The following is an 8,066-nucleotide window of genomic DNA, read 5'->3' as shown; positions in this document are numbered from 1 at the left end:
CAAACATAAAGCGTGCACGTGTGCGTGCGTGCATGAGTGTGTGTGTGTGTGTGTGTGTGTGTGTGTGTGTGTGTGATAAGAACAAGCAGATTCAGTGCTGGAGCACTTCAATGGTACTTTTCATGAGCCTGGCTTATGGTGGGCAAGCACTCTACCATAGCACTGAAACAGAGCCCAAGACGTCAGAGAAGGAATTTTTACTGTCCTAGAGATTTATCTTTAATCAAAAGAAAAAAAAAGAATTAAAGTTCTGAAACAGCAGGTTCGCACCACAGCTATTCTCCACTTCCGGTAAATTCCCAACACAGCTATTCTCCACTTCCCATAAGTTCATGCCACAGCTATTCTATACTTCCGGTTCTGGTAAGTATGCACCATAGCTATTCTCCACTGCAGATAAGTTTGCGCCACAGCTATTCTATACTTCCGGTTCTGGTAAGTATGCACCATAGCTATTCTCCACTGAAGATAAGTTCGCGCCACAGCTATTCTCCATTACCCATAAGTTAGTTTCTTTTACAAGGAGATAACCATTCAGGATTTTCCTTTGCATAGAGAAGTTTATTGCTGGTTGAACAAGTTCCAAGCCTCGGATGCAGGGAGTTCTTGTTTCTGTATTGTGTGTACTCGATGCCATGATGTTGTAGTGTGTAGTGCTGCTTGAGATTTTTTTTTTCATACTAAGAGCTGTTCTTATAAGGGATTGTGGTGACAGTAGATGAGGAAATGAAATGGTACTGTGAGCTTTACCTGAAAACGTCTACTTCCAATTTCTGCATACCAACAGGGGGCTTCTTGAATTATCCCAGGTGCCTTATAATTGTCCAAACATCAGAAGGATTGTTTACATAAATTGTAGACAATTTATCTACTAGTATTTTAATTGAAACTGTTTCTGGAACTTATTACGAATTCTGTTTTGTCATATAAAAATAGAAGACCCAGAGAAAGATGGGAAGGCTATCTTGATCACTTTAGAGGAAAGGAATTTCAAGTGTGTTGGTCATCTCAGTGTTCTATAAAAGACACATAAATATGGATCGAGGCTCTGTAATCCACAGTTGTGTTTGTCTTGAAAATGGGTTTTCTAGTGGAGTACACCTGTCTACTCAGTCTGAGCTGTAGTCTCTACCCTGGAGTCAGTTGCTTCTATGGCTGGGTAGGAAGCCCAGTGCCTGTGTGTATACATGAACGAATCCTGAATGCCCAGCTACGTGCAGGGCTAAGTGCAGGTTGAGATCAGGCTGCCACCAGGAACACTTTTAATCAACTCTGCCACCCATTTCTTGATATTTCTTCCATGGCCTAAGTTTTAAACAAAAATGCTATCATCATACTGAGTCTGTAAGTAAAGAAATGTCATCAGAATCACTATGACAGTTACTTGTCTTTTCCTCTCAGTAAACACAGTCTAAGTAAGAACACACTAAAACAATGTTCCAGACACTGAAGATATGTTGCCAATCCCTGTGCATGAAACACATTCAGAAAAAAAAAATACGACCAGTGGTTCTCAACCTTCCTAATGCTTGCACACCTTTAATACCATTGTTCATGTTGTGGTGACCCCCAACTATAAGATTATTTTCGTTGCTACTTTATAACTAATTTAGCTACTGTTATGAGTTGTAATGTAAACTTCTGTGCTTTCCGATAGTCTTAGGCAACCCCTGTGAAAGACTCATTCGATCCCAAAGGGGTCCTGATGCCCAGGTTGAGAGCCACTGAACGATGACACTAAAGTAAACACTTGGGATGAAATGCAGGATTTTTGCTTGTTCGCAGCACTCAGATGGAATCCAGGGTCTTACACATCCTCAACAGCTGCTCTACCACAGAGTCACATTCCAAGTTGCATAAGTTATTTTGAGCTGGACTTTTTATAACTCTTCACTGCCCAGAGATTAAAAAAAATTATTCTAAAATGGGATATCGAGTCATGTGTTATCTATAGAATGATAGGATAGAGAGTACACACAGGTAAGTGAAAAAATTTAGCAATTTGAGATAGTGTTCTTGACAATGTTGAAAAAACAGAGGTCATGGCATGGGAACGGCCAGGAAAGCAGGCAGACATGAAGGCAGGGGGCAGGGCATACTGGAGTGACTTAGGCAGCTGTGGGGAAGAAAAGTCACTCAAGTGTCAGAAACACGAGACTAACAGGAGGATAGAGTGAACATCTTAGAAGCCTAGTGTGCAAAGTTGAACAACAATAATAAAGACCACAGTGCATCTGAAAAATTCTTTATGAAAGCCTGAATCTCCTATTGCCTTGTTCCTTATCTAAAACTTTGTATGGGAAGAAGAGGAATATTGGTAAGACTTATGAAAAGTTTCCATGTACGTTCTGCTACTCCTCTGCAAGTATCTTTCTTTTTCTTAAAGGTTAGCTAAAGAGGGTGACAAACACTTGAAACACTTTAAATCCCATTCTGAAGGGTTTTTGTCTGGTTGGTTGGTTGGTTGGTGGTTTTTTTTGTTTGTTTGTTTGTTTTTGTTTTTGTTTTTTTTGATACAGGGTCTTACTGAATCGCTCAGGCTGGCTTTGACTGTGTGGCAATTTCCCTGCTTCTGCCTCCTGTGTACCAAGGAGTGTAGAAACCATGCATGGTTTTTCCCTGAAGCATCCTTGTTTTTGTTTAGAGACCCTATGGTTTTATGTTGAATTTTCTAATATATTTATTCTTTTGTTTAAGGATAAGTATGTCCATAAACACTTTTTTATTCAAGGAGTTATGGGTCTATGATGTGGGAGTGTCATATATCAATCTGTTGTTTTCATTGGTTAAGCAATAAAGAAACTGCTTGGCCCTCATAGGTTAAACATAGGTGGGAGGAGTAAACAGAACAGAATGCTGGGAGAAAGAAGCTGAGTCAGTGAGTCGCCATGATTCTCCCACTCCAGGCAGACGCAGGTTAAGATCATTCCTGGTAAGCCAGCTCGTGAGCTACACGGATATTAGAAATGGGCTAGTCCAGGTGCGAGAGCTAGCCTAGAAGAGGCTAGATAGAAATGGGCCAAGCGGTGTTTAAAAGAATACAGTTTCCGTGTAATTATTTCGGGGCATAAGCTAGAGCTAGCCATGTGAGTGGCCGGGTGCTGGGGACACAGCCCCGCCGCTCCTACTACTACAGGACTAGGTCCAAATGAAGCCATGGAATCAACATATTGTGCATGTGAATACCATGTAATTGTGGTGGGATGGGCTTCCTTCAGCCACTGCCATGCACTCAGCTTGGCAACAGACACAGGTATCATCAGGTCAGGTAGAGGATCTACCTGGACATTGGCTACACCCATCTTTGAAAGGCTGACTGAGAGTGCCAACAGCTGAGAGTGGGGTAAAGTCTGTCTAACCATAACTTGTTCTTTGTGTTTGATAGGGATGGGTTAAAGTTCTATAAAATCTGAGCATATATTTGATCCTTGTATTTGTCCATTATCCCTTATTTGTCATAAAAAGATTCAAGGAACCATGGGGTCTGGTAAGAAAGGGAAGAAAAAAGACAGAGTGATCAAAAGTTGCGTGTGTTTTTCATGCAGGATTTTTATGACTCCCTCTATCAGAAGAAATTTTAGTTATTGATTTTATTTTCCCTAGAAGATCATGCTGTAATCCATGAAAATCCATTTTATTAGCTTTAATCATTGATCACTAAATGCTGCAAAGGCTTCCTGGCCTATTTGGAATCAGGAGAATAAGCTTTGGACTGTTTTATTCTTGTTTATACTTTAGCACGTATATTGTAAGAGAAAGCTTGCAAAGGGTCACAAGTAAGTTCCCAAAGTAAAGCCCAGGCCAACAGGCTCCTCTGGAACTGAAATGAATAGAGTGCTGGGCACCAAGAAGAAAAAGCACTGTCTTCATGCATTGATCACTGTTAATAACCGTGGTGAAATACACGAGGATGGGAACACAAAGGATGAACAGATAATCTGGGGCTCAGTTTCAGGGTTTTGATTCATGATAGTTTAGCCTGGTGCCTTTTATACCTCTAGTGAGACAGTACATTCTAGTAAAAGTTAGTGGCAGAGCTTACCTCTTGGTGGCAAGGAAACAGTAGTCTTCAAAAGTATGCATCAGTGACCCACCTCTTCCAATAAAGCCCTGCCTCCTTAAACTTCTTCTATCATCTTCCTATGGAACCACAGCTGAGGATCAAACTGTCACATGGACATTTGTGTAACATTTCAGGTATAAACTATCACATTATGTGGGATGACTTCTGAGTTTACTGAGAAAAACGTATCATCTGTCTTTAATATTATATATATATATATATCCTCTATTTACAAGATATTCATCTGCCTTGCCTTTCCTTTCATTGAGAGAGATTGGGGCTTATACTTATCATCTATTTATCTATCTTTCCATCCATCCATCCACCCACCCGTCCACTCATTTATCCATCATCCATCTATCCATCCATCCACCCATCCACCAAGCCACCCACCCATCCATCCATCCACCCATCCATCCAGCAAGCCACCCACCCACCATCCATCCACCCATCTACCAAGCCACACATCCACTATCCATCCATCCATCCACCCACCAAGCAACCCACCCACTATCCATCCATCCATTCATCCATCCATCCAGCTAGCCAGCCAGCCAGCCAACCAGCCACACACCCATCCATCCATGCATCCATCCATGCATCCATCCATCCATCCATCCATGCATGCATGCATCCATCCATCCATCCATCCATCCAACCATCCATCCACCAAGCCACCCACCATCCATTCATCCATTCATCCATTCATCCATCCAGCCAGCCAGCCAACCAGTCACACACCCATCCATCCATGCATCCATCCATCCACCCACCAAGTCACTCACCCATCCATCCACCGACCCTCCCACCCATCCATCATCTATCTACTGATCAATCTTCACAAAGTCACATACACACATATTTATATAAACACACTTATACATGCACATTCTATTTGAAGCCAAAACCAGTTAAACATTTTATTATCTAATATAATAAATATATGGACACACACTCACACAGTTCCATCCATACTTAGACTCACACAAATACTTTCACACACAATTGAACTCATATACTCAGCCATACTTATACACCTCACTCACACCTATAATACTCTCACACTCTAATACACATACTCTTGATACACACACTCACTCTTACACACTCACATAGACACACACATGCATACATATACTGTCATTCATAGTCATTCAATCACGCATACACTTATACACATATACACACTCACGCACACATTCACACATTTACTTCAACAACTGAAATGTGAAGTCTGTGGTCTTCACATGATGCCAAGGTTGGCTTAGATTAGGGGATATTAAATTAGATTAAGGGGACAAATGGTCCTTTCCAGGAGGTGCCAGCTGCCCCCTGGTGTCCTCAGGCTTGAAGTTCAGAGGAGAAGAAGAGTGAAGGCAGCAATCTCCTTTGAGGCTCAGCCCTGCTTTACTATCCACGAGGGACAGGCAACTGTCCTCTGCTGGGTACCCAGGCTCTAGCAGACCATTGTCATAGGCTTGAACAGTACGCAGCAGTTGTTAAAAAGAAGCCACGTTTCTTGGACTCTGTCCTTGCTAGGATTTTTGTCAACGTGACCCAAACAAGAGTTGTCTGAGCAGAAAGAAGAAGGAAGATCTGTCTTTTACTTGTGAGTCCTGGCACATGGGGCCTCATCAGTCCAGAATCTGATTCAGACAGTGAGGGAAGATGTAACTGAGGAGGGGAAGCAAACAGCTAGGCATTTCGAACTATAAGAGCTTTTGTTGAATAAATACAGACTGAGTCAACGAATAGAGGAAATGACAGAGGAAAGATCTATGGAGACAAAAGTATTTACCAGTGATTTGGAAAATAAAAGCCACAGTTATGTTAGCCATCCCTTAAGAGGCTTTGTGGGTTAAAGAAGAAGACTCAATCCTGCTTCAGAACTGCTACTGACCTCTCCATTACTGTGGCAAAGGTCGAGTAAAAAGTTTTCTTCATTTACATGTTTGAGATACTTGCTTGGAAATATTCTGGAAAGGAGAGTGCCAATTTTAGATTCTGAGTACCCAAAGCTATTTTTGAAGATTTTTCTTTTTTAGTCTCACATTGCTTTTAGGGGACATTGCTTACCTTATTGGTCTTTTACTTGTATATTATGGTTTCTGATTTTGCATTTTTATAGGCTTTGTGTCTGTGTGTGTGTGTGTGTGTCCCTGTGAAGATGTGTATGTCTGTCACGTGTGTGTGTACATGCATGTGTATGTATTTCTAGTGTTCTTTCCTTGTTTCTTTTTGCTTGTTCATCTTGTTTTAGCCTTGTTTATTTGTCTTTTTTATTGGCCTGTTTGTTTTCTTAAAAGAGAAAAACAACTTGGAGTTGGAAGAGTCAGGAGGTAGGGAATATCTGGGAAGAGATAAGGAAGGGGAAATAGTAATCAGAATATGTTATATTTAAAAACCCTTTATTTTTAATAGAAATATAATAAAAGATTCTAAGTACTATTCTAAAGATTCTCTGTGTGTTGTGTAAACACATTTAGCATCATGAACCAAAATTTTTGAAGAAATGACTTACTTTCAGACTTATTTGACAAGCTAGAGATGGGCTTGTCAAGGTGCCAACCATTTGTTCCATAGGGCATAGTTTTACCCTAAATATTAAGCCATTGGATGTGCTGATTTCCTGGTTGTTTAAACATCTTTCCCACCCCTCTCCACTTACTTGCACAACCATAGACCAGGCCCTGTGGTCATGATGTCTGTAATTTCGTATTTGAAACAACTTAAAAGGAGATGTTCTGAGTCCTGAAAGCCCAGTGGCATATAGCATTGGCCACTGAAGTATTTCTTGGATCTCTGGCAAGCAGTTCCATGGAAATCAATGCCCCAGAATTTACACACAGCTGTCTCTAGCTTAAAGTTCTTCAGAGGAAAAAGTAAGAGCAGTTCTCCCTGCAGTGAGGCCCATGCTGTGTGCTTGCCAAATGGTATCCATAGATGTCCTCACATGTCCAGGGGCGTCCCTCCCCAACAGTGTCTACCTGGCCTATTATCTTTGCTGCTCTATGCTTTTTCTTGGGGACTTTGAGCCTTGCTGTAACCTACAGCCTGTGGGATGAAATGAGTTTTGTCTCTGGCGCTCACTTGGCAGTGGCAGCTTGCTAGACCATCATCTTCTTTGCATCTTGGAGTGAGTCTTCCTACAAACTCGTTCTTTAGAAAACAGCAAATATGCCTAAGGAACTAAATCGTGTGTGCAAAGACGACACGTATTTTAGACATGAAGAAGTATAGAATAGATGTATTCTTTGGGAAAATCCACATTAAATAAAATTAAAACGCCTTATTGGGTATTAGGCTTTCAGCCGTTGTATTTTGTGTTTTGATGGGAACTGTGAGGATTTAAATATATAATGAAATTAAACATCGTCACAGGCGTCCAGTGCTGGACATACCTGTGTTGTTATTATCTTCTTGATTTCATAGGTAAACTAAGATGCCTAGCGGGTAAGAGATACAGACATCCCACACTAAAGAACATTCACTAACAGAGTAGGTGTTTTGTACAAAATGACTCTGTGATATTTGTTCTGCATTGTGTGACCCCCTTAATAGTGAACGTGTTGTTGGCTTTAGCAGAATGTGGGATCACTTTGCCTTTCTGAACCTCACAGCCCTCGTATTCATTGCTTTCTCAAGTTCCTCTCATTTAATTGGTTAACCCTATTGAGACTTACCAGCTGAAGGCTGTAAGGTGGCTTTCTCAGGCACAGAAACTTCTAGACAGATATTAAGAAAACCAAAACAAACATTAGGCTGAGACATAATTGAGATTTAATTGCAACCATCTATCTAATATATATATTTACATTTCATTATACTTATATTATTTTAAATAATATATCTATATTTAAATACATATATTTAACAGAAGTTCACCCCAGACTGTCTAAGAACTACTGTATTTTTTTTGTTCTCCAATTGACCATTGTTCTCTAAGCAAACAAACCACCAAATTCTCAAGAATTTAAATTTAGAGATCTTCAAACCATTATTA

This window comes from Microtus oregoni, unplaced genomic scaffold (genome assembly GCF_018167655.1).
Source record: "Microtus oregoni isolate MIOR12 unplaced genomic scaffold, Mior012 000033F_ref0000390, whole genome shotgun sequence".
NCBI lineage: Eukaryota > Metazoa > Chordata > Mammalia > Rodentia > Cricetidae > Microtus > Microtus oregoni.
The sequence above is the reverse complement of the archived record's forward strand: the minus strand, read 5'-3'. Positions refer to the sequence as shown.